The following is a 20884-nucleotide window of genomic DNA, read 5'->3' on the forward strand; positions in this document are numbered from 1 at the left end:
ATTAAATGCTCTGATATGAAATAAAATCTATACTGGAGAGTAAATTTTTTTCTAATTGTCTGGGAAGGAGTTGTATTTCCTGTCATATTTCCTTTTCATTGAAGAATATCCAAAGTAGCAAGATTATTTTTCAGAAGCAATGTGCATTTTCCAATTTGGATAGATTTCCTTTGCTGCTGCAGAAAATATTTTCTGAGAGATATCTTCTTCTAATGTTCTTCATCTGATTAATCAATCAAACAAAAGCTGTCTTTATTTTTAGACTAAAATTGCCCCCATAAGATATTATAAAACTAGTCCTGGCTGGCGTAGCTCAGTGGATTGAGTGCGGGCTGGGAACTAAAGTGTCCCAGGTTCAATTCCCAGCCAGGGTACATTCCTGGGTTGCAGGCCATAACCCCCAGCAACTGCACATTGATGTCCCTCTCTCTCTCTCTCTCTCTCCTTCCCCCCCCTTCCCTCCCTAAAAATGGATGAATAAAATCTTTAAAAAAAGATATTATAAAACTTGTATAAAATTGAAGAAGTTATCATGTCTTATATTAGAATTTAACTTAAGTATTATCTTCATCTATTAGTGAGCTAATACCAGGAGTTTAACATTAGAATTTGTGTTTGTGTTAAGTTATATTATAAAATATAAAAATACTTGTAGTAATTTTTTTAAAAACCCTAGAAATTACCAAGACATTTTATTTTTTATTATTTTGCATAGTTTCTGCTTTTCAAATCTTCCCAAGTTTTAATTTTTTTAAATTACATATTATTCAATGTCATTTTGCGTGAGTGTTAGATGTACAGCACAGTAGTTAGACAATCATATGCTTTGATGGTTAAAAACTAGTCAGAGGGATAAACAGTACACCGTAGCAAACATAGTCAATAATATTGTGATAACCATGTATGATGCCAATTGGATACTGGAAGTATCAGGGGAAGCACTTTGTAAAGTATATAATTGTCCAACTTGTCTTAATAAAAGAAAGAAAAGAGATTCAAGTATTTTTTCAGCCATTAATCGACATATTAACACCCTGAAATCATTCAAATCTGAAGTTGTGGAACTCTCAGCCCTTTGATTTGGTCTTCCTGAGAGATGCCACATTCTAATCTGTGAAAGGAAGTTGCACTTAACCACATGAGAACAATTAGGGGCAAGTCGAGGTTTCAGCCCAGGTCATTAGCTATTATGTAATGGCCAGGATGAAGGTCATTACTGACATGCAGGGAAGAAGCAAATGAATTCCAGACGTTTGTGGTGATAAATCTGAACTCAAAACACATTTTTTTTTAAAAAAATAACATTTTAAATTGGTGATTTACTTGAGGATTTGCATAGATAAGCTGAAGATATTTCCAGAGCGATATGCCGGGTCTGGCAGAAGCAACGCCTGCTAGAGTGTGGTTGGTAGGGTAGTAATATGGGTGTAATATTTTATAATTTCAATTTGAATGTTTCACCTAAAATGTTACACGGTATGCTTGAGTGTGACGTTACGTTACGGAATTATGTGCTTATGATTTTGTAATAAAAGGTTTTGTAACAAAAGAGGGGTGTTATTTGTGCCGGACCCTGTATATACATGAAATATTTTAAGCAAGGCTGTAAAAAGTTCTTTTCAACCGCACACACTGAATAGTTTTGTTAGGGAACAGATGTAACTTGGAAAGGTACCAACTTGGTCATCCTAGATGACAAATCTTCTGGTGGCATCAATAGAGTGCCATTTGGCTAGTCACGCCTGGGTGAAGAATATCCGGAGGGCCTATGTCCAGCCACTGAGGGTGCTCCATTAAGTCATTTAAACCAAACTGCCTAGCAAGTGATCTCTAGAATCTAAATTTAACTGTATCCTGTGGACATTTCAGGAAAACCTCTAGCAAGGCTAAAAATGCTTCTGCTAGGGGACCTATTAGTATTCTCCACAGTGCTGCTCAAACTCTTTGCCTTTTCCTGGAAGCATATAAAAACAAAACAAAACAAAACAAAAACTCACATCCAAGTATGCGGTGTTCTCACCCAAACCACCTTGGAGAGAACCCGCCCCAAGATACGGAGATATGGACTTTATTAAGAGCTCAGCCACAAAGTTACTTTGATTGCCACTTACTCCCTGTTGCAAGGACATTTTGAGAATAAGTCCATGTGTATGAATCCTCCTCTGTGTGTTGTTCTTGGGGACCTGGGTACTAAACTAGGTAGCAGGCTTTCTAAAAGATGAATGCAAAAAATAAATAAATTATGCTTACCTTCTTTTAAAAGGAAATACAAAGAAAACATACCTTTAATTATTGTTTTGATATTAACAGAATACGATTCCAAATTTGAATTTCTCATCTCATTATCAATGGTACTTTATATTTAACTGACTTAGTGTCATAGATTGTTTTGTTTTTCAAAGTCAGCTGATGAAAATCAGAATGTTTTCACTAAATGAAAAGGACATTAAAAATGGTTAAAAAGTATCTGGACATTTATATTTGTGCCAAATATTGTCCTGATGAATTTCTGATAGAATAACTGCAATGAAGAGACCAGCTTTTTTCTTTGCCATCCTTTTATGAATAAGAGCATAGGTTTGAGACAGCTGTGAAAATGCATGGCATTAATTTGTAAATGACATTCTCTCTGTATGTGACTGTCATATACATTTGTTATTAAAAATCTAAAGAACACATGAATTACAAACCAAAAGTGACCTGTATCTGACCAGCCAGAGCTAAGTATGTCGTGATTTTCATATCTGTGTAACATAATTCATGTCATAATTTTCATATCAAAATTAAATTTGGATACTTTATTTAAACAGGTTGGAACATTACTTGAATTCAATTTATATCTATGAGTTTTTCTTTTAGAACATGTTTTCCTTTACTGATGTACCAAAATTTACTTAATCAGTAGTTCAATAAAGAATATTCAGATGAACTTTTAGTATACATATAAGGCAACACATACATCTATCTTCTTGCTTGTACACTTCAAATAATGGGAAAAACTGGGTAAAATATGAATATTTTCAAGCTTTTATTTCATATTATTACATTCTTTCCACAATCCGTACTAATTTAGAGACTTCCCTGCAACGTATGGAAACCCAGTGTTACTCCAGCCTCGCCAACACATTGTTAATTTAACAAGGCTGGAGACGTTGCTGATGTCTTCTCGGTAAAATCGTCAAACAGACTTCCACCAGATGTTGAAATAACACCTGGCTATTAACAACAGTTAAACAAATTGAAGAAACTTCTTTAAACTCAATCCTGAAAGCTCTTCCTCAACATTTGAAAGGCTTTAGACAACAGAAGAAGAAAGAATGCATTAATTTGAACCTAGGGGTCCATATGCTGTCTACAAATCAGGCCCATTAGCTTGGCTTACCTTATGGTTTGGCTATCATGTGGAAACCATCTTGACTGCCGAGGAGAGATAAAAGTGTACATTCAAAATACATTGCACCTTATCTCACGGAAGCAGGCGAAGAGGCTTTCATTCTTTAAGCAGACCGACTCTACCTTTTTGTCACATGTGTCGAACGAGGACTCAACGTAACTGCTAGCAACACGGAATCTGAGCACGCTGTTCCAGAAGAGTGTCTGCCATCTGCTCGGGCTAAATGCAACTGCCCAGGCCTGGCCTCCCTGCCCTTGAAACTCGATTATTGGCATTTAATTACATGGTTACGTGATAAAATCAAAGAGATGGAAAGGTTAAAACCAGTGTCCCTAGAGGTGAAGCAGGCCCCAGGCTTCTGGAGCAGCTGGCACGGGGGAAACAAACCAACCCTTCCTGGCATGTGAGAGGAGAGGTAATGAGCTCTTGGGGGTGACACTGATTTCGTTTTATTAGATATGGTGCTGGTGGGGAAAGAATTTTAAGTTCCTGGGTCTAGAAAATGAATTGGAAAGTTCTTGTTATTTTTTTTTTTAAACTCAAAGTGCCCCAACAACACTTCCCCTGTCTGGATTTAGCTCTTTGATTTCTTTTGCTCTTTTGCAGTAATTGTGAGAGTCTGGAACATATTGTCCGAAAGTTAAGGAATGAGGGAGGCAAAAAGGAACCTGGAACTCATTTTCCATAGAAGTGTTGTCTCTATCTTACCTCCAACAATTCAATGTGCCCGTGTCAGCAACAAGATAGATATTTTTTGATAGACTTTGACCTTGATAGTGAAATTCAGCGTTCTTTTCAGAAGACCTGTCAGAAATCCACCAATGTGGAGAAATGCCAGTTGTAAGTGATCTAGATGTTACAGCCGAGAAGAGCAAGAGGTGATAGATCCCAGACGTGGAAGACTAAGGGGCAAAACCTGCCTCTCCCACTTACTGGCAATGGCAAATTACTTGATCTCTCCTTGACTCAATTTTCTTATCTTGAAAATGGACTAATAATAAAAGCTGCCATATAGAATAATGAATCAAGATTAAATTTGCTGGTTACTGCCAGGTGCTTAAAATGGGGCCCTTGTAAAAATGAGTTCTTATTGCATTCAGATCAAATGGAGTAAACTTTGGATTCTTTTCATTTGATTCTTCACACACCTGCACAATACTTCTTTCAGAGAGTTTTGTGGGCTTCTACTCTGGTTCTTTGAGAAATTCTGTGCATGCCCAGAGTTTGCTGTGAGAATTTGAATTATCACATAGATTTATAGAATTTTTAGTATCATCTCGGTAACAGAAATATCTTTTGGCCAGGAGAAGGGTAATAAGATGGATGATGTGCTACTCAGAATCTTTCCAAATTCTCAGTAGCAATGCTCACCCTTCGTTTCACCTTGTACCACCTTCAGCTTTGCTTATTTGGATACTATTATCGTGGTCTATTTGGCACTTGTTATTTTTCTTTATATAGAGCTTATTCCAATAGACTATGGCACTACACTGCTTGCACCTAAGAAGCAGTGTCTGGACCAAGTACAGGTATTTAATAGAGGGGTGAGGTCTGACCCCTCTGTAAATCAGCTCTTGCTTGGGTCTATGAGGATCAAAGGAAATGTAAATTTTAAATGCAGAATCACACAGCCATTGTAGTTGAGAATTTCCCAATGGTGAATAGTGTGAATTTTGCAAACATTCATTGGCTCATTTGTTCTATATGTTTTGCTCCTATAATGATAATGAGGCTTGTCTGCATTTCCACACCCAGAAAAGGCTGACACCTGCTTTGAACTCAGCCCTCTGCAATCTCAGATCCCTCATTCTCCACCATGATGCTTTATTGCACTATGCAGAGCAACACCATTGCCATAATAGTAATTACACCAATGTTTATGGAATTTTTCTATGGAATGGGCTCTTCCAAAGCAATGGAATATGCTTTACCTGCATGCCTACATCGAAAATGCAGTGATGTGACTGGCGTTAGTTCTACTTTACAGATAAAGAAGCTCAGTTTGGTCATCTAACGAGGCTAGGCTCAGACTCAGACCCTATGAGTCAAAGCCTATCCTCTTCTTAATTACATAATATTAAGAGGTACAAATTAATTTTTTTGATAGTCTAGGATTTGGGGGAAAACAAATAAATACCTATGTATAGCACTAAGAAGCAATATAAATAAGTGAAAGATCTAAAAACCCAAGCTTTGATTCTGATCTGTCACAACTCTCTGTATCAGTGTGGATAAACATGTCAAACCCTGTATAAAATGAATGAATTCAGTGGGTAACAATTGCACATTCTGCCAGATGACCATTCTGAATATAGGTACCAAATTATTGCTATAGGTGACCAAAGGAAGAGAGCTCTTTCTGAAAAGTATGGACCACATCCTGATGCCACCAGGAGAAACGATGGGGTAAGTTCCAGTCTAAAAGTGGGCAGACTGGAGACCCAGGATGAGCCATAATTTCTGTTCAAGTATTAAGAAGGCAAGAAAGACCAATCAATGTCTCAGCTCAATCTATCAGGCAGGAGGAGTCCTGTCTAACTCATTCGTTTTGTCCTATTTAAATCTTCACTTGATTGGATGAGGTGTACCCACCTTAAGATTGGCAATCTACTTAATCTCATCCAGAAACACTTTCCAGACACACTTGGTATGTTGGGTCAAATATCTATGACTCAAGTTGAAACATAAAAGTAACCATCACACCATAGAACTGTAGATGTTCAGAATTTGAGGACGACAGAATGAGCCTGTATCTGTATCAGGGGTTGCTTATGGCTAAATTCATAATCAGAAACTGTTACAAGGAGAGACAACACAGTGTCAGAGACTACAGTCACACAATTCAGAGCAAACTGAAATAGATAAGAATCACTCTTGACAATAATGTCAGATATAGCCTATAGAAACTTGCTATGTCCTAAACCTGATTATTCTAGCCAACAAGGGTCAAATTCTTTTGGAGTTATAACAGTAAAACCTTACCTGAAATTTTGCTTTGCTTTCTTAAATAGATATATAAGATCGGATCCCACAGACAGGGTAGAATTTGATCATGAAGGATGGGATGCCCCTGACAAGCGTGGCAAGATGACTCTGTTAGGTTTCTTCTACAGTCACCTGGAAACTGTGTCATCATTAGCCATGACCTGTGCCGTCTCTTAACCTTGCTGATCCCCCATCTCTGCCACCAATAGGTCTTGAAAAGGCCACCACAGCCATTTTGAAACCTGACTATTCTTGTGAAAAGAGTGAGTGGTACCTTGGCTCTCATGATCCAGTCAGTTCTTAACATGCTTTCTTAGCATGACCGGAAGCCGATGGCAACACCTAGTACAAGTATTTCCCTTGGTTTAATTTAAAAAAACTGACAATTGTATCAAGCCACAAAATCTACTTAAACTGGTTATCAAGTTGAAATATATTTAATAAAAAAAAACCTTGAATGCAGTTAAAAAAAACGCTTTTGAAGTGAAAAGGTAAAAGTTTGTTTTCTGTCACCAGTTAATCCTGTGCCTCCCTCTTTCTTTATAGAACCTTTGCTTAGACAAGCAGAGATTTGTTTTTGTATGAGGGATTTTTAAGTGAATTTGTACGGTGACATTGGAACTCAAATCACATGGGTTTCAAGAGTGTAATTCTCTAACCCATCATCTGCATATGGTATTTTGTGTTCCTACCCTAAGTGGAGTCTCCTTCCGTCACCACTTACCTCTCCTTGTCTGCTTTTACCTCTCCCCATCCCTCTTTCCCTCTGCTAATCACCATATTGTTGTCTGTGTCTATGAGATTTTGTATTAATCTCTTCACCTTCTTCCCTCAGTCTTCCAAATCCCTACCCTCTCACAACTGTCAGCCTGTCCTCTATGAGTCTTTTATTTTGTTTATTTTGCTCATTAGATTCCACATGTAAGTGAAATCATATGGTACTTGTCTTTCTCTCACTGGCTTATTTCACTTAGTGTAATGCTCTCCAGGTCCCATCTATGCTGCCCCAAAGGGTAAGATTTTCTTCTACTGATGGGAAGCCCAGGTGCCCATCAGTGGATGAGTGGACAAAAAAGCTGCAGTACATTTACGCAATGGAGCACTCCTTGGCCTTAAAAAAATTCAGCCTTTGTTTTTGTTTTTTGCTTGTTTGTTTCTTGGCAGTAGGAAGAGTTGTCATATCCTGGACACAAAGGCTTCAGTTCTGGTGAATCATCTGCTGATGCTATCACAACTCATTTTAAAAAGAAGATTGCACTGGTTTCCACAGACCATAGAAATGTCAAAACTGTTAAAGAATTTGATCCTCCTGATAGTTTGGAAACGTTCCCTGAAAATCTCACAGTTGTAACAAAAAAGCAAGAGAGGGAGAAAAGATAAAAGGGGAAAAAAGAGTAGTAGCAATATTCATTTACCCTAAACTGATGTAGCAATCAAGTTTGCAATTACCGAGATCCATTCCACTGGACTTTATCGCCAGAAATGAAATGAGTGAGAAATGAGAATTGCTAATGAAGGCTCAGGTCCCCACCCATTGCGTTAGCATCCCATCCCACCAATTTCCACATTCACTCACCAGCTTTGCAATTTGCAGCTTATTTCCTCCCATCTCGCCAAGCAGTTTGCACTCATTTACATTATAGCCCTTTAACATGCAGACAAGGAGTAATACGATTTCAAATCTGATGGGCTAGGCATTTTTTTGGGTTTTGTCTAGTTGAGTTTGTTTTGCCGCCTAAAACAAATGTCTCTGGAAGTCCATTTAATTTAGCATGTCAAACTGCTTCCCTCAAAGGTGAATTGAAAATGCTTTATGTAGTAGACAATAGGCACAAAAAGCTGGAAAAAAAACAAAATGGGGAGTGATGCTCAAATGAGGACCAGTGCAAACACAAGCAGAGCTGGCAGCAACTCACGGATGTTCCCATTGTTGTTCGATGAACCGCTGTATTCCGGAATTAACATAAACTGAAGACACGGGCCAAAGACATTTTAAAATGATCAACTATAAAGAAATGTCTTATTTAGCAGTTCTTTTATTCTCAATGTTTAGTTTTTATTGTTTTTAACTATAACCTAGTCTTGGTAACTCAATATTTGCCTAGAGGCCCAAACATACAGATTTTCTGGATGCCTCAGCCCCTTGGAGCTTCCTTTGTTGACCGAATATGTTCTTGACACCAGATCCTTAAAAGATACATGATTTGCAGTTTTTTTCTCCCATTCTGGGATTGGCCTTTTTGCTTTCTTGATAATGTCCTTTGATGCACAGTAGGTTTTTTTTTTAATTTTGATGAAGTCTCATTCATCTTTTGTTCGCTTTTCCACCCTTCATACATCTGGATGAGCAGATATCACACAATGCCGCAGATATTAAGATATTATTAAATGTTCTTTAAAATGCAATCTGCATGGATTTCCCAAAGGAATGGCACTAAATATTGAAGTTGTGAGAATACAGATTGGCAATTTCTCATCGTCTGTTCCCAAATCCGACAAGACATTGAAATGGAAAGTTTTTTTAAATTCAGTTGTGAGCAAAACCTGTCCCGAGCTGTCATGAAGGTAGGGATAAACTTTATCAAGCCTGTTTAGTTCATTTTGCTTCACAAACAAACACATGTTTAATCATGGGATACTATTCCAGACTCCCCTGAATATAATAATTGGCATATATGCTGAGTTATTTTTTCCTAGGATGCTAACAAGCTTTATTTTTAAGGTATACAATGTCCTGATTTAATATACATGTAATATACATTGTGAAATGATTACCACAATAATGTAACACATCCCTCACTTCACATAGTTACCATTTTGCATGTGTGATGAGAACAGTTAAGATGTATTTCCTTAGCAAATTTCAGCTGAAAATTTGGATTTTTTTTAATCCAAAATTGTCTACATTTTGAAGCTATTCTAAAAGGGCTTATGAGCCTGCAATGATAATAAGAGCAGCTCACAAAAAGGTGGAATGCCTTTTAATGTATAAAAAGTTTTCTTATATATCATCTCACCAAAAAGTTTTATGGAAGGTATTATTTCTATTTTACGAGGAAAAACACTGATGCTCAGAGTAAGTGTGCTAAAGAAAACCAGAGCAACACGAGTTAAATCAATGGGAATACATTTCATTTAAACAAACAAACAGTTGCACCAGGAGAAAGGAGACCTGGCTTTAATTCAGAAACAGCCTGGGCAGGTGGGAGTTACAGAAAAGGAGCAGGGACTATGGGAGGGGGACCTCAGTGGGTGGAAAATTATTGAGAGGAAACCTTAAGTTTCAGGGGGAAATTCTGGTAAAATGAGTTTGTTTGATAAATTCTTGCTGAAAGCAGGTCAGGGTGATCAGATATCAAGAAAGGTGATTCTCGTTAAACAGACTTTGCAGGATTCTTGCTGAGACTGGATCCTACAAGGAACAGCATTAAAGCCTAAAGTCGAGGAGCATTCCGAAAGCAAGCTCAGAGGAAACCGGACAAAGTTTATACAAGGAGAGAGTCTTCAACCAATGACTTTTCCGAAGGTGATGAAGTGCCTGAATTGCGAGGTTGGGTTCCATGTCTTCTGGCTTCAAATACCACTGTATAGAACGGCTTCCATTTGTCAAGTGTATAGGAGATTTACAAAATAAGTTGACTCCATGCAAAATTTAGCCGAAATTGTGTTTGTGTGATGCTAGGAAAACTAAGTAATTCATTGAGAGAGAGAGAGAAAGGGAAGGCGGGAGAGAGAGAGAGTTAGTTCATTCATAACAGATACCCTGTGGGAGTGACTGATACTTGTAGTTTTCTGTTACTGGAAAACCGGAAACGTGAAGTTGAGAAGTGGGACCAATAGAACCAAAAAGGCAAACAGACTTGTTGACTTAGCCTGCTCTAGTCTTCTCTTCCATGGGATGCTTCCTAACAAATATATAAAAGAGTCAGGTCAACTTAATGATATTAGTCCTGGTCCATTTTGGGAATGACAATCCATAACAGGAGGGACACATAAAGCATTTCCAGCTGTTACACCTCAGTGTGAACAATAGCTTCAGTGTCATGCTTAAAAGCAGAAGAAGGCTGCATTTGAGCTGTAGAAGGGGGCATCAATGAACCTGAAATTGCTCGTAAGATTTTGGGAGATCCAGCCCATGTACATTCTTACGGGATGTTATTTTGTTAACTGTGTTCTTGAAGTCATTAACATTTCTGAGCCTTGCTTTTCTTTGTTTCTGGAGCGAAATATAAATTTGGCCCAATTCCCAATATCTGTAATGTCTAGTCCTACCGGCGAGTATTTGGGAGCCTAAGAACTCACACTGTATATCTGCTATTTTGGAGCGCTGCCATTGGAGGGTAGCTGTCATGAGTGGTTGGTCGGCTAAACAGTCCTCAGCGGTTTGCAGTAGAAATTCCATTTGAAAGTTGCAAAGGGATTCCATAAAGCAGGAAACTCATGCTTGTACTTGACTTGGGTCATACCGAGGTGGGGACTGGCTGTGGTGGACAGGGCTCTGAACCATCCCGTGCCTCCTGTTCCCACGTCTTCTGCATCTGCCTGAAGGAGATGTAGACAAGTTCACTACAAGCTGTAATTTTTTAAAAAAGGTTTTTTTTCTTTAAAGAAAATAAGTTTACAATTTTTCCAAGGTAGTAACTAGCTTAAATCTCAAATATATAGAGAGGTTGTGGGTGGAGCCTTTTTCGTTTTTCTTGATTCGGACAGGAGCCAGAAGGTGCCTGCACATAAGGGATCTACTATGCGTATATTGCCGTAGCTCCTTAGTCTTTCTTTTATTTTTAAACAAGAACTTCTTTAATACCAAGGTTAGGAGTATCAATTACCCACTATAACTTTTTTCCAGGAAATAATTCTGCTGAAACTAATTTTGTCACATTAAGGTAGGTGGGTTAAGTAATGTTTAAGAAACTTCCCAACTTATATTAGTTATAGGGTGTCAAGATAGTAATTCTTACAAAGAAAACTTTTTCCTTCTTCCCCGGGTCTTATGATTCTATTATTTGTAGTGGTCCCCCGACCCTGACGTAGACTCATTTCTTCCCTCCCTTGGGCTGTTAAGCCAGGACAGGAAGCATTTCATGACGGGCAGGATAGATTTCCAGAACTCCCAGGTGCTTCTAAATCTCCTGTTTTGGCTGCAGGAAATTACCCAGCACAATTTGTAATATCAGACAGCAGTGTAAGGAGAGGCTAAATGTCAGAGCTGGGGAAGCAGAATGATGAGGGATGGATGTGATTGCCTAAAGCAGGGCAGAAGAAGGTCTCATTAATCTTTCATTTTGAGGGCGCTGGTTTCCAAGACAGACAACAGAGACACAAACAGAAGAGGTGTGCTCGGGGCTACGTGAGGCAACAAAAGCTTCCCGCACCAGCCTAGATGGAATGGCCTCGATAACAGCAGTAGTTAAAGGATTCTGATGATCTTGGTGTTGCCTGAAAGTCCTCGTTAGAAGGATAAGGATGGGCATCCCTTAAATCTCCAGAAAACACTCATAGTGTGTGGGCCATTAGAGAATTTCGGGGATTTTGGTTTTTTAAACAAACTGACTTTGTTTTAGGTCATGGCAATTAGCAACAACTTGCGGGTATGTGGTGTTTTCTGTTATGATTGGTGCTGAGTATTAACTCTGGACCCCAAAGGTTCAATGCCATACATGCTCATTTGCGCCTGAATAAACAATTCCCCATGGAACCAGGTTAAGCCACAATCAAATGTTTATCATTTCCATTGGGCAAAACCCACCAAGATCATAAGACTCTGCCATCTACTGTCTATTGTTTATTAGAGATGGAGCGACATGGATACCGTTTTCCCAAGAAAAGTTTAATGTATCCTTGCAATTCATGTATTTTCAATATCTTAGTATAATAAACAAATAGCCTTTTTTTCCCTAAGGGAATGGCCTCTTGCTGACCCCAGCTTCTTTCTATTGTTAAAAGATATTATAAGGCTGGTATCTATAAAGAGGAAGGATGACCAACAGCCCAGGTGTTAGAGGCAGGAAAGCAGGGAAGCAACAAACAAGTACAAGAGCTGCAGAAAAAATGACAAAGACAGGGTAACTGTACCTGTGCCTCTGTGTGGCAAAGGTCGGTGAAACCAGGCTTCACCCTCTCCAGACCAGGAATTCAGTTGGAGGCAGAGAGACTAATGCCATGCAAATGGTAAAGGGAGCACGAGTGAAATCACACTGCTCAGACCCATCACTATTTTATTGACAATAAGGGGCCAGCGCGTTGATATCTGCGTCTGTGATCCTAAATATTTCCAAGTCAGAAAGTATTAAAATAGTGTGATCTTCTTTTGTGGTTCAATGTGTTCACAGAATCAATCAGATTTATCCCTGAAGAAACATGCTAAGCACGTGACTGGGAACTCTAAAGCGTGGCTATCTCAAGTTCCTCCATTTGCCTTTTAGTTTCTCCATTTGGAAAAGCCTCCTGTGAATCAGAGGCGGAGAGACCTTTTTTTAGCGTCCCTAGAGTCCAGATAATTTAGCAGGGAGACTTCACTTCACCGCTGTCTCATGGGGCCGAGCTGGTCCCTTACTCCCAAGGTCTGGTCCAGCGTAGAGAAATGGCATCTCCATCTCTCAACGCGCAGCTCTCTGAGTGACAAAAGGAGAGAGGCTGAGTGCAAAACCTCCTGCCTCCTGGCCTCAGCTCTCCTCAGTGTTCTCATGCAAATGCAACCATTTTCAACGTTTTATATCAATTATCAACTGTGACTGTTCATTTGACAAAACACATTGGTAACTACTCTATATTCCATCTTTCTTGACAACACCGTTTAATTGTTAACCTGTCTTTCAGAAAATGATGCCATAGAATTAAATTCATGAGCTGCTTTGCCTGTTGCATTTTCGAAGAGGTTTTTAAATAACAAAATGTCCTCTGTATTTATTTAATACTTCCAGAAAGGAGCACATTTTTTAGCTACTTCATGATTAACTATTGAAATGTGTAAGCCCAGGAATGTAGCAGGTCTGCAAAAACCGAACACCTTCTAAATCTGACTTCCACTTGAAAACTAGAGGACCATTTAACTTTATTATAACTGCCTGTTTCTTAAAAGATCATATTGAATACCAAAAAGAAGTAAATAGAGCCGATGAAAGGAATGCCTGTGGTAGGCTGCTTGGGTTTGTACTGTGTTAAATGCACCTTTTTATTTAAATTAGACAAATGGCAGGGTTTCCTGCCTAATGAGACTGCTTGGACGAGTGGTTTGAAAGTGTCACCTCCACTCTTTATCAGTTAATCATAATTAGGGCGAATGAACCAAACAGGGAAGTGGAGAGCAAGTCCAAATCTGTACTGAATGGAAACAAAAAGACCTCCAACAAACAGACCACCAGGGCTCGGAAAGGTGGAAACATCTACAGTGCAAGCACACAGCCGGGGAGAAAGCATTGGGCACCAGCAGTGTGAGAGCTTCTTCTGTCTTCACAGCAAGTTTGAGTTCAGACTGTCCCGCTTGCTTAAGCAGTTTCATTGTATTGTGTCCACTTCCTGAAGACAGCCCCAAACAGCCACATCTTCCTTCCTTCCTCCCTCCCTCCCTTCTTTCCTTCCTCCCTTCCTTCCTTCCTTCCTCCCTTCTTTCCTTCCTTCCTTCCTTCCTTCCTTCCTTCCTCCCTCCCTTCCTTCCTTCCCTCCCATCAAAACAGCCCATGGTTGATTTGAATTGCATTTGTCTTTATATTTGCTTGTGGCATTTTTCTGCTCTAACTTGAGAAGTCTTTCAACAATATCGGAATTTCCTTGCCTTAACCCACGGAAGTCCTCTAGTAACAGCGATTGAAGTAAACATACTCTACTAATCAGGTGGTAATTATAGAATAGGCTGTACTAACAAACTCAGATGATTCATGTATTAAAAGTTCCTTATAGTGTTTTGTAGACATAAGCGGTTGTAGCCCCTGCTTAACCAAGGCATGACTCCGGCCACAAGGAACTGGGCAAGCATCAGCAACTCCTCTCAGAACCAGCAGAAAGGCTGCCTGCATGTCCTGTTCCCAGATACCAGCAGTGGAACTGCAGACGGAGTGATGAAACTATATGCAGGAAATAACATTGAAACCACCCAAGAGCAGAGCTGATAAACTGCACGATGCCAGAAATTCCTTAGTTCCCCTATTCCCATGGCTCTCCTACTCAAACTTGCCAGGACACCTGAGATGCTACGATGAGCTCGAAGATGAGGGTCCCTCATCTTCCACATGCCAGCACCTGGATAAAAACACTGTCCTTTACATCAGCTCCTGCCTCTCTAGTATTGGCTTTCAAAGCAGCAGGCAGCGGGACCACATTGGGTTGCACTCTGAATCCTTAAATGTACCCCTTAGGGTGCATTGTAGAATCCATGTCAGATAGAAGTACTAATTGCTCTAAGGCCCCTCTGAATTGATATTTCTACAAAGTTTCACTACTATAAATGTCTATTCCTTTAAGGAAGATTCCTGAGGGAGATTTTGTGGTCAACACAGATCAAGGCCTGAACTCTGATGAAATCCAAAGGAGGTAGTCGTCAGTACAGGGATACACAAGGTAAGGTCAGCTAATTGTTCAAGATGGTGGAAAGACAGAAGTGAGAGCATTGTGTAATTAATTTGAAAGAGGCATGGAAGTAAATTTCTGGGGCCTAGCGGTTCAGGAAAATGGAAGAGCAAACAGATTCCAGATCAGTGACTATTAGACATCGGAATGATAACACATATGTATTCCCAGGCCTCATTTTCCCAAAAGCCTGTTTCCGTAAGTCAAGGCTGGGGCACAGAGATCTGAATGTTTCAAAGAATTCAGAACCATTCTGATTTATGCTGTCATCACAGAAAATGTCTTTGAGGAACATGGTGCTAATATATGATTGAACTCTTTTTGTGGCAAGAGACATAAACTCATCCCAAATCTATTTAAACAAAAGCAGCAGGACGGTATTGATTCAAGTGGTCTGAATGTTCAGATCTGTAAGGTTAGAGTGAAGCCGGACCCAGGTGCTGAAAGGAAGTCATCTGGAAACTTTTTCTGTCTTCTGGCTCTGCTTTTGTGCTTGTTGGCTTGGAGCTGGAGTGGTATGAATACGGTCCCAATAAATCTGGCTTAAAGTGCACTGGGTTAGCAACCCCAGTGGAAAGTAGCTTCTACTTTCTATCAGTTCAGTGGTTTTTCCCCCTTAAATGTTTAGTCCCCAAATTTCTCCCTTAACACAATAAAACTGAGTTATTTGCCTTGAATAAGTTTGTTTAACTAAATTAAATTAACTCGGCTCACCGAAATAAGGTTGGTGGACAGGAGGATGGGACATAGTAATCACTACCTCGAGTGACATATTTCCCCCTGGATCTTGGGATAGGGTCTTCACATGCACACCAGCACACAAAACATATAACAACCTTGGAGTCAGGCATTGTGAGAGAATGCAAAACAGCAGGTCTAAAATGTGAAGTAAAATAATACAATAAATAAAAGTATAAGTGGACATGACAAAAATTGTAAAAAGGATTTATGGAATACTGAAATTTTGGTAACTTATTATGTATTCAGAAAGAAATAAGTGGAAAATAAACCCAATGTCAGGAAGAAAAGTATAAGTTAGTCAATTAAGGTCACATTTATGCCCATAGAAGTGACAGAATGGCAGGTCATAACCCACTAGAAAGGGAGAACAAATGTAGCACTTATTAAATACATGTGCCTGAAAGAGATGTATAAAAGGGAAGAATTTGACTGGAGCTTGAGCCAAGATTCAGCAGAGGTGATGGAAAGAAATTTTTGCCTCATTGCTCACAGTGCTTATGTCAGATTCCCTTTCTGCCAGAATTAGCTTGCCGAGGATGAAGCGATTTTCACATTGAGCCCTTTCAGCAGTTCCACCTGGCTTTCTTGCTCATTGTCAATCTCAGGCCCCAAATGTTACACTCGACATGTTAACGCTACATTTGTCAGACCCATGGAAAATGTAAGGGAGGTCTTAACAGTGTATTACCATTGTTTTCTTTTTCCAAAACCGTTTTTACTTGACACCCAGATTCTAGGGGTAAAGTGTAAAGCTCGTTTTTTTTTTTCTCTACAGAAGGTGAAATACATATGTAGTAAATAGTTACTCATAGGTATCTCCAAAGAAATGAATGAATCTAGGAGTTTATTTTGGATACGTGATACTTGGCTATTTCCTATGGCTCATCCTTGATGAAACACTCTTATTTCATCACTTTCTTGGTTATGAAGCAAGAATCTGCATGGCAAGGGATGAGAAATTACCACGAAATTTATTTCGTGGTATTTTAATAGAAAATGGGATCAGTTGTTTTTAGAAAAAAAAATTTAAAAATAGAACCAGAGACATGGAAATAAAGAAAAAAGTGACAGTAACCAGAGGGGAGAGGGGAGAGGGATAATGGGGGAAGGAAGGGAAAGAGGCATCAGGGAACATGTATAAAGGACCCACGGACAAAGACAATGGGGAGGGGGAGGATTGACTGTGGGAGGTGGGAGTGGGTAGGGCAGGGAGAGTAATGGGGGGGGAATGGGGACAACTGTAATTGAACAACAATAAAAGAAAGAAAAAAAAGGTCAGTTCTTAATGTCAGAAGGCCCTATGCTCACCTTGCTATGCTTGTGAAGATTTAAGTTGAGAGCAGCACAGACGGGTGTCAAACCGGAGTGTTTAAATAATCTGTCTGTGGGATGTATGTAATCAGCAAAATGGGACACTCTGTAGGTGGGGACTTTGCCTGCATCTTCTGGACCTCCACATTTCAAACCTGATTTTAGATCCATAGAAAGTGCGTAATAAACTGTGGATGACTGATAATGTATGTTCAGTTGAATAAATGTTACATAAGACTTCTAAATTGAGCTTACAAATAAATATCTCAAAGTTGTGGATAACGAAAAGCTAGCTGTGTTTTTGAAAGTTATGACATGTTTTATAAACATAAAGTTAAAGGGAAAAAATTTAAACATTTCTAGATCTATGTCAAAGACATGAAAATATTTGGAGTTTATGTGAGAGATGTATTAAAACTAACAATATAGCACCTTTTTTTTCAATTTCTTGGTCTATTTCTTTCTCGTGCCATAACTAAATCAATCAAAATGTATCTTAGATCACTGCATTTTATTCCACTTCTTAGATTACAGAGCCTTCTGATTTTTGAACATATTAACTGCATATGTAGATATCACAAGGTCAAAGATGATACTTCTTAAAGATAAAAAGACTAATTTTATCCATTCATTTAATCTCCATCAAAGCCAACCCAAGTTATTTATTTAATATTTTATTTTATTTTTTAAAGATTTTATTTATTTATTTTTAGAGAGGGAAGGGAGGGAGATATATATATATAGAGAGAGAAACATCAATGTGCGGTTGCTGGGGGTCATGGCCTGGAACCCAAGCATGTACCTTGACTGGGAATCGAACCTACAACACTTTGGTTCGCAGCTGGCGCTCAATCCACTGAGCTATGCCAGCCAGGGCTATTTAATATTTTAAAAAGGTAAATAATACTTTGCACATGGCTCTCTAAGAAGATGCTGGAATCATGGGGTATACCCTCTGATAAATTTTATATTAAAAATGTTTTAGTAAATCTGTTTAAGCTTCAATACTTAGAAGACTTATAAGTAAATATATATGTACATATAGATTTACACATTTATATTTATATTTACATATACATATACCATGAGCATTCTCAGATTGAGTCCATAAATTAATATGGCTTATAAAGTGTTATAAAGCATTATAACTTAGAAAGCATTTGAAGATATCTTAAAATATTGATAAAATTTTAAGAGTAAAATATAGAACTATTAATTTCTATTATATTATTTCTTTAAATAATTTAAAGGCAGTATCATGCAACATTTTCAAAAGATGTTTCATACAATATTTTCTTTTTGCAAAATGGTTTATAATAAGGGGATTTAGTGGTCCAAGGAATTTGATACATGTCTTTTGGTAAATCACAATGCGGATTAGAATATTAAAGTTTAAAGGCAATAGAATCACTCTAATTTGGATTTAACTTCAACTTATATTTCATGAAATTTTTTATCACACCTGTGGAACAGCCATGAGAACTGTTGGCTGATGTAATAGGAAGGCCATGGAATATAGCATTTAATAAAGTACCCTGGGAATAAAATGCTTGGATTCCAGTCTGGTCGCTTAAGTCTTCATCTTGGAGTTATAACTTCATCATAGAGCTACTATGATGTTCATATTAATTAATATATGTAAGTGCTTAGAATAATGTACAGCACATGCTCACTTAAAATTTATCATAATTTAATAGATTGGTTTGAAACTCTCAAATAAACCACAATTAATTCATTTGTCCTTATTCTCTCTTTTATCACATATGCATGTGTATCATGTACATATCTGTTATATGGGTACCTGTACATAATTCTAATCTAAAATCCATTTTAATAAGATTTATTTCCCAACATATTACAATATGTTTCCAGTGGATGAACATAACACATAAAACCAGTGTCATTCATTGGGTTAAAATATTTAGTTGGCCAGAGAGTTGTTTAATATATGTTTTAAAAATAAAACCATGTCCTTTCAGGAAGAAAGGACATGCCCTGTATCTTGATAGCTGATATGAATTAGAAATTGAATTTTCCAAGGGCTAATTCAGCTTTGACTCAGTACTCTCACTTCCATTCCACTACATAGAACTCCTTAAAACTTTTCGTTTTGAAAACAAATTTATGTGTTTTGTTTTATAATCAGAGCATACATTTCTGGGAGTGTTTTCCTAATATACAGGCTGGTTGCTTGATATAAATGGTTTATTCTGATTTCACTCCGAAATTAGACATTATTTAACACTTTCATTAAAATATATACATTTAAAACTGATACAGCCACTGTGGAAAACAGTATGGAGTTTCCTCAAAAAAAGTAAGAATAGAGTCACCATATGACTTAGCAACCCCTTTTCTGGGTATCCATTAAAAAAAGTTGAAAACACTTATTTGCAAATATATATGCATCCCTATGTTCATTGCAGCATTATTTGAGGTGACAAAAACATGAACACAATCAAAGTGTCCTTTGATAGATAACTGAATAAAGAAGATGTGGTGCATACAGACAACAGAGTACTCCTCAGCCATAAGAAAAGAACGAACAGTGCTACTTGAGAAAACGTAGATCTTGAGAATGTTGCGCTAAATGTCTGACAGAAAAACTCAGGAACCACACGATTGCATTCATATGTGGGATATAAAACTGAAGGCCACCAATGAACAAATAAGAAAACAAACAAGTAAAATCTCATAGGCACAGTCAACAGTTTGGTGGTTACCAGAAGGATAGGGGGGGGAGGCAGTCAGAGGAAAGGGGTCCAAGTACATGGTGATAGGAGAAGATTCGACTTTGGGTGGCGGGCACACAATGTACAGGTGATGTACCATGGAATAGTACACTTGAAACCTATGTGACTTTATTAGCTAATGTCACTCCAATTAATTTCGTTAAAAAGCTTTAAAACACACAAAAAACCCCTGTACATCTATAGTGAGTTTGAAGGGAAACCTCTATAGTAGCCCTATGTAGCTCCTATTGTCCCTATATTGCTATAGAATGAAAAATTGTGGAAGATGACCCAGAAGGAAAAAAAATGCAAGCTCATTTATGCTTTCTTTAAATGAAAATAATCTTTATTTTTTTAAAATGCATTGTCAGGCTAAGGCATGCTTCTGGTAAAATAAGAGAGAAAATTTATACTGTCCAAACTGTGAGATTTGCTCTACGTACCGCTGTACACAAAGCCTTAAATCAGTGGCTCTCGGCGGGAGAAGCACCATCCTCTAGAACCCATTTAGAGAATTTATGAGGGTTGTGTTTCGCTGTCTCAACGTTTGGGGGGTGGTCACTACTCGAGTTTTATGAGCGGGGCCAGCAAGGTTAGACATCCTGAAACGGTCAGGCTGTTCTGCAAACAAGTGTCGTCCGAACCCTGCAGAGCTCTTAAATATCCTTCCTGTAGCCAAAATATATGCTGTATAACTAAACCGATAAATTTAAAACCCTCATATGTAATTTCAAAACATGGGGTTTTTTTTTTTGGATGACTTTAAAGCAAATCAAACAAGCAAGACATGTAAATATTATATAAGTCAAGGGAAGGTTGTTCTGTTACAAACTTTACCAAGAATTGTATATCATTTTGATTCTTCCACTACATGTGGCCACATTTCCCATGGAATTTAAATCTAGATCTTCATTTGTAAGTTCTTCATGCAAATTTATAGCAGAGGAATATCTGAGACTGCTTTTCACAGTCAGGTAAACATATTATTAAAATTAGTGAAGACATGTGAAAGGGAGTCATCTCCTTAAGTTTTATTAACAAACATTGTCTAAACAATTGACGTTTTTTGACTTACTATTTTTGAATATTTCTGCCGCACAAGAAAATATCTAATTGTGAAAAAAACCTATTACAATTGACTGTATTTTGTTTTTCC

General features: G+C 38.1%; 1 long non-coding RNA gene across 1 annotated transcript; it reads right to left on the reverse strand.

The window, feature by feature from the left end:
• Nucleotides 1–3822: 3822 nt before the first annotated feature.
• On the reverse strand, nt 3823–14552 carry LOC118501708. Its single transcript, XR_004904357.1, has 3 exons — nt 14469–14552; nt 7795–7800; nt 3823–3832 (listed from the first exon to the last, which is right to left on the reverse strand). It is a non-coding gene; the product is annotated as an uncharacterized LOC118501708 (long non-coding RNA).
• Between the last annotated feature and the right edge of the window lie 6332 nt (nt 14553–20884).

The sequence above is a fragment of the Phyllostomus discolor genome, chromosome 1, assembly GCF_004126475.2.
Source record: "Phyllostomus discolor isolate MPI-MPIP mPhyDis1 chromosome 1, mPhyDis1.pri.v3, whole genome shotgun sequence".
In the NCBI taxonomy this organism is placed as follows: Eukaryota; Metazoa; Chordata; class Mammalia; order Chiroptera; family Phyllostomidae; genus Phyllostomus; species Phyllostomus discolor.